The sequence below is a fragment of the Pan troglodytes genome, chromosome 13, assembly GCF_028858775.2.
Source record: "Pan troglodytes isolate AG18354 chromosome 13, NHGRI_mPanTro3-v2.0_pri, whole genome shotgun sequence".
Taxonomy (NCBI): domain Eukaryota; kingdom Metazoa; phylum Chordata; class Mammalia; order Primates; family Hominidae; genus Pan; species Pan troglodytes.
In genome coordinates this window covers 23083666-23094799 of record NC_072411.2, presented here as the reverse complement: position 1 = coordinate 23094799, position 11134 = coordinate 23083666, and the positions used below count along the sequence as shown (strand labels likewise).

At 39.2% G+C, this 11134-nt stretch overlaps 1 long non-coding RNA gene across 1 annotated transcript in view; it reads right to left on the bottom strand.

The window, feature by feature from the left end:
* Nucleotides 1-303: 303 nt before the first annotated feature.
* LOC134807968 (uncharacterized) overlaps nucleotides 304-11134 on the bottom strand; it is a 512919-nt gene continuing 502088 nt past the window's right edge. Inside the window, exons 5-6 of the long non-coding RNA XR_010149710.1 lie at nucleotides 5130-5276; nucleotides 304-381 (exon numbers count right to left, since the gene is read on the bottom strand). This is a non-coding gene — a long non-coding RNA (uncharacterized LOC134807968). The remainder of the gene's footprint in view (nucleotides 382-5129; nucleotides 5277-11134) is intronic.

Below are 11134 nucleotides of genomic sequence, written 5' to 3'. Positions count from 1 at the left end.
ACGGGGTCAAGATACAAGTGTGCAAAATGTTACCGTTGCTATGGTGAGTGCACATAGTAGGTTATTGATGTTGGAGGTTGCAGGTGCTAGTCACTCATCTGAAGCTGCTTATGAATTGAAAACAGTCAAAAGAGGCCAATAGCCTCTATTTCAGTATAAGTTGTATTAAAGGGTTGACAGAGGACCTGTAATAACCAATGTATCTGATAGAGTTGAATTGGAAAATGAGGTTTGGAACTGAAGCCAAAGTGAGGTTTTCAGCTACCTTGCCCCCAAGTCTAATCTCCTTTGGGTACTACTTACAGAAAAAGTTCTGTCCACAAAATTCAGTAAGTGCCCTCATTCACGGAGGGTCTCAGTCACCTCCCACACACCAGGAACCTGTGAAATGAAGAGCCAGGGGAAGCAGTTAGGTCACTGGTGTTCTCTAGGAGACAGGACCTGCCACTTGACTCCTGCGTGCTGTTTTGCACAGTGAGCTGGACTTTCTGGCCAAGCTGTGACACAGGCAGCAAAAGACAGGGGCTAGAGTATGTTTCCTAATTTGAGGTACTTTCTTCTGTGGAATATGAGCCGTCAGATCACTCTCCCTCCACTTTCTTGTGTCTGAAAAGGACATCACTACTTATCTCATAGGTGGGAAGAGAGACTGGAAAAAGACCTCCAATCTAGAGAAGCAAGGTTTGGAAGGGAAGGAAGCAGCTCAGCCTGTATGGGCAATGCAAGGATGTAGGGCTGCAATAGGATGAGGAAAAGCGCAGCAGACGTGGGCTAACTTTCAAGACGGGGTGGAAACAAGGTGAGTTCAAAGGAGAATGGATGGTTTGAGTGGAATCTTGGAAGATACAGTAAGATAAGAAGACAATAATTGGCCGGGCAGAAGAGGCAGAAAAGGTCATTCTAGACACAGAGTGGGATGAGAAGAGGCGCATGGGTCCAGGGACAGAAGCACCTGCAAAGGCACCCACACCCTGTCCTATAAGAGGGCAGTGGCCCTCTGAGCCCAGAAACCTCAAGATTTCCTGGGGAAGTCTCCTAGGGCCACAGGATTGTGAAGGTCTGAAACCTAGCAAGTAAAATGCCATCAGCACCCCTGCCTGAATTCAGCCAGGGTGGCTCCTTTTTGTTGGAATTAAAAATAAATTTTTATCTGAACCAAGTGTTCTGAAAGTTAAAAAATAAAATTTAAAAAAAGGCAACAAGACACCACACTCATAAGCTGAGGAGCCAGAGGTCTGTAAATAGCTACCGATGTAATAGGCATGCTCTGTGGTCATAAATAGAGCATCTGCTCCTTGCAGGCAGGGGCTGTGTTCACATTTTTTGGACATGGCCTTGGCACTGTTTCCTACAGATAGTGCTTGCTAAGCGGTTCCTCTCCAGCACCACAATCCCCTTCCTGGCATCACTCTGGGACAATTCTCTCTCTTCTCTACCCCTTTCAGACCTTCCTCCTTTTTACTACTTACATAGACTCCTGTTTCCCCACATTTTGTTAATTACATTTTCTTTACTTATCTCAGTTGATTCACTCTTACAGAAATACGCAAGCATGATGACACCTCTGTGCCAGTCCCGCTGATGCCCCACCCAGGTCTCTAAACAAATGTTTGTGCAGCTCAAAACAACATAAATATCCAGGAGCAACAGTGAGACTACAGGCAGGCGGGTCTCATCCTCCAGAAACCAAGAGGAAGAAAAAACCAGCTGGGAATGGAGCTAGAAAGCATATGAAATAAAACAATAATACTGTTGCAAGTAAGATAAAGGTCAATGAATTTCAAAATGTCAAATGACAAAAGGATAATTTCCCTTCCAGTTTTCAGTTAGTGTAGTTTAGTCGCTGCCAAGTCTTAAACCTTTCTGACTTCGTGTGCATTTTTAGTCTCGTAGTAGCAGTTTATGAGCAATTTATTCAAGTGTATATTAATATCCTCATAAATGTCAATCAGCACCTTAAGTGATGTGAAAATTTTTGGTAGATGGATTATATCTTGGGTATAATAATTGTGCATTGATTCACATATATAGACATTTGAAGCCCTACTGAGGGGCAGTGTGGAAGGTGGAGTTGCTGGGGGTTGAGGGTGGCCGGTGGCTACTAAATTTTTCAACGTTTCATGCTCACTGATTCTTTAGGGATAATAAAAATGTCCAAATCACAAATGATGGTGGTTCTCTGGATATTTAGCAAACTTTTATTGAGTTTCCATATATGGCAGGCATTGGGATAGCTATATCTATAGATATCTATAGATAGAGAGCTAGATATAGATATATAGAGAGTGAGAAAGACAGAAAGCTGACTCTTTAGAGACTCTTTAGGAAAAACACACCGCAAAAGCTAAAGACATTGTGGACACTCAATAAAATTTGTATTAATGTCATATTGTTGTAACTGCTAATAATAAAACAAATGGCCGTGTTCATGTGCCAGGCACTTGGCACGCATGGTTTTCATTTGGGGGTAGTTATCACTATCCTTATTTTAAAGATTAAGAAATCGTGGTGCAGACAAGTTAGAGGACATTTCTGAAGCCACACAGCAATTGAAAGGTGAAGCCAAAATTGTAACCCAATACTGTCTGACTCTAGAACTCAAGTTCTTCCCACTACATATTGATGCCTGCTGAATATCAATGAATGCTCAATCATTACATTTTCAAGATGAACCAAACCCATACAGCAGTCTAATAAGCATGCAAACCAGTAAGACCACATACATATTCTTTCAAGCTTTTCCTAATTTTCACTTAAATGTCCAAGCAAAGAATCATTCTCAAGTTCCCTAAGGAATACAATCCATGCAATATACTTGATTGGTTTATTAAGTATCTCCTCTTCCCTTGTTGTCTCTCTCTTTTTCTTTCTCTCTCTCTTTTATACAGTTCCTAGCATAGTACCAGATGCACCAGAAGGTCCAAAGAGCTGAAGATTCTTAAAGCATTTAAACCATTGAATGTAATCACTCCTTCTCTCTTTGAGCCTTGTGCAAGTTTATATCTGGACTCAGCAGGGTATAGAGTTATGGAAAGAGAAATGCACAGCCCCTCCCCAGGCAACTGACATGCAAATAGCCTGCTTCAGCATGTCAGTTCCATGGTAGTAGTGCCAGCAATGTCTAGGGGAGAACAGGAAACAGAGAGATTGGTATCTATAGGAGAGCTGGAGAAACTTCAGAAAAAGTAGACATTAAACAACCCTAAAAGGAAAGTAGGAAGAAGAATCACATTAATCATTAAGTTGAAAGAACACTACCCACAGACACTAAGTGCAAAAGTGTGTGATGCGTTTGGAGCAAGCGGGCTGTTCCATTTCACTAGAATAAAAGGAATATGAAGAGTATTGTGCATGTCTTCTCTGCTCCTGCTGTTATAGCAAAATACCATAGAATGGGTGATTTATAAAAAATAGGCATTTACAGCAAGGTGAGGTAGCTCACACCTGTAATCTTAGCATTTTGGGAGGCCAAGGTGGAAGGATCATTTGAAGCCATGAGTTTGAGACCAGCCTGGACAACAAAGCAAGACATTGTCTCTACAACGACGACAACAACAAAAATTTTTAAATAGCCAGCATGGTAGCACAAACCTGTAGTCCCAGCTATTTAGGAGGCTGAAGCAGCAGGATCATTTGATTCCAGGAGTTCAAAATGCAATTAGCTTTGATTGCACCACTGCACTCCAGCCTGGGCAACAGAGTGAGACCCAGTCTCAAAACAAAGCAAAACAATCAGAAATGTATTGCTCACAATTCTGGAGGCTGTGAAATCTAAGATGTCCAAGATCAAGGCACCAGCAAATTTGGTCTCTAGTGAAAGTTTATTCTCTGCCTCTAAGATGGCTCCTCTTGCTGTGTCCTCACAGGCAAGAAGGGGTAAAAAAGGTCCTCAGGCCCCATGTCCTCAAGCCCTTTTATAATAGCATCTAATCCTATGCATGAGGGTACAGCTCTCAGGGCCTAACTACCTCACAAAGCCCCCACATCAATACCAACACCTTGGGAATTACATTCCAACATAGGAATTTTGGGAGTCACCAAAATTCAGACCCATAACAGAGGCAATTGGGGTTGGAGAGCTCTGTGAAATCAGATAATGAAGGAAATGAATTTCATGCTACAGAATTTAAATTTATATTATGTAAGAAATGTAGCCAGGGAAGGTGGTTTACACCTGTAATCCTAGTCCTTTGGGAGGCCAAGGCTGGCAAATCACTTGAGGTCAGGAGTTTGATACCAGCCTGGCCAACATGGTGAAGCCCTGTCTCTACTAAAAATGCAAAAATTAGCTGGGCATGGTGATGGGTGCCTGTAGTCCCAACTACTTGGGAGGCTGAGGCAGGAGAATCATTTGAACCAGGGAGGTAGAGTTTGCAGTGAGCCAAGATCACATTAATACATTGCAGCCTGTAAGACAGAGAGAGACCCCAACTCAGAAAAAAAAAAAAAAAAACAGAAATGGAATGAAGGGAAGTGGTATGGTTTGGCTGTGTCTCCACCCAAATCTCATCCAAATCTCATCTTGAATTGTAACTCCCACAATTCCCACATGTCATGGGAGGAACCCAGTGGGAGGTAATTGAATTATGGGGGTGGGTCTTTCCTATGCTGTTCTCATGATAGTGAATGAGTCTCATGAGATCTGATGGTTTTAAAAACAGGAGTTTCCCTGCACAGACTCTCTCTTTGCCAGCCAACATCCATGTAAGACATGACGTGCTGCTCCTTTCCTTTCACCTTCCGCCATGATTGTGAGGCCTTGCCAGTCACGTGGAACCGTAAGTCCAATAAACCTCTTTCTTTTGTTAATTGCCTAGTCTCAGGTATGTCTTTATCAGCAAAGTGAAACAGACTAACAGGAAGGGTTTTGATGAGGAATGCAACCAGGTTAGACCTTCGTTTTAGGAAAATAATTAGTGAAAGAATAAATAGGGGAGGTAGCATGTGATTAGAGAGTTTTGTTTGGAAGGGGAGTTAGGTGCTTTAGAATTCTGTTCCCTCTCTCTATTTGCAAAGATTGTATATAGTAACATGCTTCCCTAAGACGGTGGAAGATGAAGTGGTTGGTCTATGTCATGTTCTTCTCCAGCACTGGAAAATCTCACTTTATCCCTTTCCCCTTTACTCACTGAGCATGATGAAGTGTTTTCTGGGAAGACAGTCAATGGGCTTCAATGAACAGAGGCCTTGGTTGTTCCCTAAAATGTTGAATGAGTGCCTCTGAGAGACAAGATGAAAGTCTTCAGAATGATTTGAGTATCTTCAACTATGGCCTCCTAAACAATAAAAAGATTCTCAGAAACTGAAGACAAACAAAGCAACTTCTAACACAGAACTCACATTATATCATCCCATGCGATTACAGCATATTTATATAGTGCTTTCACATGTATAGTATACTTATGCACTTTATAATATTATTAAAATTTGAATTTATGGTATTATGAATTACATATACTGTTATATATAATTCCATGTAAGCTCACATAGCCTCATGTACAAATGTTTGCAAACGTGAATGAATAGATTTAATATATTAAAACAATTTCAGAGAAAAATCTTCAGATAATAATATTTTAAATAATCAAGATTTAGGAAATTCAGCCCTTTCTTTCCCTGGAAAGGCAGTTTAGCAATTCAGCTACTCATATAAATCTTCTGACAATTTGAATGTGGAAAACTCTATGGCAAATTTAGAATTATAATGAGCTTCAACCTCAGCTTCAGAGGAGAAGGAAAATTTTCTCACTTAGACTGAACTTCCCTCAGGAAAAAAACAGAAAGAAAACACAATAATGTTTCAACTTAGATTAATGAGATTAATAACAACAGAAACATCATCAAAACAATTATAATATAGCCAATTAGCCAATTTGGGACAGAGGAGTGTAAAACGTGCAGTTTTTATGGGTCACTGGCCCTATAGGATATAGAATAGGTATGAAGTATGAACAGTGACAGAAATACCAACATTGGGCACCTACTGTGGATCAGAACAGAATTAAACAGAATTAAATTATTTCGTATATTATCCTATTCAATGCTCACAGAAGCTCTATGAGACAGCATGGAGTGTATCTGCAAAGTTTCCTGGGAGCTGTCTCTGAATTGTCCAGCAATGTGCTAGATGAAAAGGGAAGTGCTGCCCTCACCCGAAGACAGGTTGTATTTTCCTCCAAGTGCTCCCTAGGTCTCCAAGTACTGAGCAGGTAGCATTTCTTATCACGGCCCTAAACAGCTGGCATCTAATCTGCTATTACATTATAGTTACATACAACACCAGGTGAAGTCACAGGGCACCATGAATCACTGCCAGCTTTGTGTCTCCACTGTTAAGGTCATTCTCATGCTCACCCAGTTAAAGAGAGAGCAACAGGGGGCAGGGTCCCTTCCCTGGAATAAGTCATAGTGGCTCCAGCAAGCCTCAACTGCATGCATCTCTGCAGAAAGCCAATAGATCTGGGTAAGCAAGTGCCATTTCTTGTTGACCCTTTACTTATAAGTTTCCCCGGAAATTTGTTCTTTGTACCCTTACTATGTGTTACTATGAACTTAGAGAAATTTAAGTAACATATTAGAAATCAGTAGGAGGCATATGAGCTAGGATACAAACCTTGGTCTATCTAATAAGAAAGTGATTCTTGTTAGGAAGATTAACTTGTCGAAAGTCACAGTCTTACAAAGTTGTGAGGCTAGAACTTCAACCAGGTTTGCCAATTCACAAGCCACTATTTGTTATCACAGCCCACTCTTCCTTAAAGGGTGAACTTAAGACCATCTATACAGTAATTACCAGGGGCGCTTATTACTATCACAATTTTATGAGTCCTACTTCAGATTTATGGAATCATAGTCTCTGATAGTGACGACCTCAAATCTGCAGTTCCTAATAGGGACGTCAGGTGATCCTGATGAAGTTGAAAGTTTACAATGCATTGCTTTATGGAAATTGTCCTGAAATTGCCACAAGAACCTATGTGCACATAAGGTACCCGGGGCAGTGTAAGGCAAGGGCCAAACCACACATCTTCTCTATGCATTGAAGAAGTCAGTCTCTCAGAAATGAGACATTCGTGAAGCCCTACCTCTTGGAATAAGTAGTAGAAAACAAGAAAAGAGGAAGGTTTTGTGATATCATAGGGGCTTTGAGGATCCTATCGAAAGATCCACCTGAACCTCCTATATAAGTGACTTCTGATACATGAACTCAGAGAACATGATTGCCTGGTCAAGAGAGGTCCAAGGAAGCATGCACACTCTCTTACAAAGTTGACAAAAATACCTATACTTGCTTCAACCGTGGTCTATTCCTAGCAACAGCAAGGCGGGTAAGGAGGAGTACAAGTCCAGGCTTTAAGGGCAAGAGCTATAGTTTTCTTCCTTCCCTGGAAAGTAAACAAAATGTAACTTGCTTCTAACATTCAGGGAGAACCAGTGATGAACTCACAAAAATGTGGACCAGATGTGTGCCAAAGTAAGACAGGGTGGAGCCGCCACAGTCACTACGTGGGTAGAAGTTTTATGCAATCCGAGAACCATGCTCTGCATTCACCTCATCTTTTATTCACTTCTTCCTTCCTCTCTTGTCTCACCAGAGAAAACTTGGGCTCCACTTCAAAAGGAAGCTTGGGCAGAAGCTTATGATTGAAAAATATTTCACCTAATTCATCAGTGTTAAGTGTGTCAAAAAAGCAAACCTTCCAAGCACTGCTATAAATCACTCTGCTTAAAACAATAGGAAATATGTTGCTCGAATGTAGCAGCAATTGCTATGAATTCCAAACAGTCAAGCAAAAGACAAATGCAAGCCTTGGAGGGAGATATAATTTCATGGTACTTTTTGAAGACCTATAAATTTTCAAAAAAGTAAGTGGGACATATCTAACATGGTGGAAATCAAATAAAAGATGATTAAAACTAGAAAGGATACAAATAAAAATGAGTTTTATTCATTCTTTACAGTGCTTGGTACATAGAAGATGTTCAAAAGTTTTTGTGATGAATTTATGAATAAATTCCAAGATTCTCACAGTTATTACTGTGGTTTCTCAAAACTGTTAGCCTTCACCCTCAACATTATAAGAAATTACAGAATCATTGAAGGCCTATAGAGTTGTCCATTTTATCATTGGACTGGCCAAAGGCCCTCACTTATACTAGCTGTACCCATTCAAGCTTTGGTGATCAGGCAATTTACTTCCATTTTACTTAGTTGAGTTTTGTGTTGATTTCATTTTTGTGTTTGTGAATACATGCTTAGAAAGAAGATAATGATACTTCCTCCCTGATGAATCACCAATTCAGACTGGCAAAGAGAATGGGAGTGGCTGTGGCTATGCCTGTGATTGGGGTAATAAAATTTCAGTAAACACATTAGTGTGTCTTTCCCTAAGATGGCTATCAATACCCAAGCAATATTTAGGCCAAGTACAAAGTGAGCTCTAAATAGGAAGCTTGTAGAAACTTAAATGAGGGTTCAGCAGCAATAACAAATTTCATCTTCTGCTATAATTATATTATCAAAGTGAAAGAGGGTTTAATAAAAAATTGTCATAAAAATGAATTGTTAGAACTGTGTATTTATGAAAAAGATATATACACATATATCCATTACATATATACACATATATATAAAGATTTCTTTGTTTATTTGACAGTAAAAAAAGCATTGAATTTCTGTTTTGCAACCTTTAAAGTCTTTCAATAGCAAAGGGTCATTTCCTTAATACCATCTTTCCCAGTTTATCAGAAGGTCTCATAAGTGTTTCCTTGACCAGGTCATTTTATGCCTCTATTTTTATTTCATCTTGCAGTTTATTAACTCCTCAAAGGCAAGATTTCTTGACTATGTTCTTTGCGGCCCCTTGTTTTTCATTTAATCCCTTTTTCAAAATGGTCATTGGTATTTGTATACCAGAAAGCAATGGATATTTGTTCATATCTACATGCATATACACACAGTTTCTAAACAATGCTAATATCATCACCTCTGGTGATAAAATTAAGAAACAAATTAATAACTAGGCCCCTTTTTTCAGATAATTTGTTTACATCTGTGAGATGAAAATTCTGTCTCAATTTTCTATGTAACTTTGGTCCAGAAATTCTATCCTCTTTCATCCTTGCTTACTAACATGCAGAGTGTTTTTCTTTCTATTGTTTTTAACAATAAGTACTGAAGCCCTCCTAACTGTCCCCTCAAAACTGTGAACTGTTAGTTGGTTAATATTTCAAAACTTTTACATGAAATGCATATATTTATATATCCATATATAAAACATTCACATTTATATGTATGTATGTATATATACATAGATGTATACACACACATATACATATGTATACAGAAATAGAGAGAGAGACAGAAAGAATGTCTTAAAATCCATTTTCCACACAGCAGTGAGAATGTTCACCTAAATAAGAAAACCAGCCCTAGTGCTGCTGCAAAGTGGTCTCCTGCTGGATCCAGATATTTTACCACGTCTCTCATGGTTGCCATTGTCCCTCCTGATCAGTATTATGTGGCCATCAGGAGTTCCTTTCTGGTCCTCATGAATAAAAAAAGCAACCTTATCTATTCCAGGTCCCTCACTTGAATGCTTTTCCCCCATATTGCTACTTGGCTGGCTTATTCTCAAACTTGAGATAGCAATATAAATGCCATTTCCTCAGAACTCCTCTCTGAAACTATAGTTCTCTCTTCCGCCCCATCTAAAGTGGCCTCCCCAAGTTTCTATCACATTACCTTAAATATTTCCTTAACATCAGTATAATTACCTTATGTACTGTTTTTATTATTTGCTCTCTTATTTCCCAACAACATGTAGAGATATTGTTAGTATTGCCTGTAATATATCACCACCAATCCTGACATACAGTAGATGCTCAATAAATATTTGATGAGTGAATAAATCGATGAAAAACTGAGTTCATAATTCACATATCATTGAATAACTTGCTTTTTTCCCATGAACAATGAATTATGAAAACAGTCCTATGTCAGCACATACAGAGCTTTTCTTTCTGGTTGCTGAATTGTAGTCCAAAATGTGGATACATATCAGTAAATTAAGTACATTTCTACTGATGGATGTTCAGGGTTTTTTTAATCTCTTGTTATCAGGCACAGCCCTGAACTATACAGATTCGCATTTGTATTTGGATATGTTTGCATAACTTGTTCTGCAGGATAGATTTCTACATGTGAAACTGCAATAAAAAAGGTTTTTAAATATACATAGATAAATTCAAATGGCCCTCAACGAATGCTGTCAAAAACTACAAAGGGTCTGAGACTTTCACCTAGTTGATAAGTCAGCCTGACACAATTTCATGGATGCTGGCAGAAGAAGACATGAGACTCCTGGTTAGAGGCAAAGGACTTTGCTGCTCATGTCACTGAAGGCAGTCTGATTTTTATGTTTGCTATGGTCTAAATCACCCCCAAAGGCTCCACCTCCCAATACCATCACACTGGGAATTAGGGCTTCAACATATTAATTTGGGGTAGGAAACAAAACACACATTAACATTTATATATAACAGACTTGGGATATGATTATGGCATATGATTTGGCTTGAAAACGATTGATCATGTCTCAAATTGCTTTCTATAAGCTGTCGCAGCTGATCCCTTCAGGCCTTTTGATGTGTTGTGGACACTGTGGTTAGCAGACTGAGTAGCAGAGGAGGTGTAGGAAGACTTCAAGTAGCAACAATTATCTGTGAAAACCAAGTCTGGAACTCTGGGATAATTCTCTTGCATTGCACCTTTGACCTTCTCCATGTGGTCTAGGGAACATTACACACAGTTCCATTATGAGTACATCCTTGAGTCAAAGAATGCAGGACAGCTGATCTGAACTCATTTCCACAGGACTTCTGGGTAACCCATGTGTTACTTTGGATAACTTCCTTAACCTCTCTTGGTGCCTTTTTTTCTCTTCTATCGAAAAAAAAAAATGGTTTGAATAACCTTACAGATACCTTCAAATAAAGATCAGTGATGCAATAAATATGATCTATATTTTTACAGCTGAATTTTTTGCAGAAGCAGGATTACCCATCAGGTCAATAGAAAGAGCCATCAGGGCAATAGAAAGAGGAAAAATATATTTTAAATTATCAATTAATC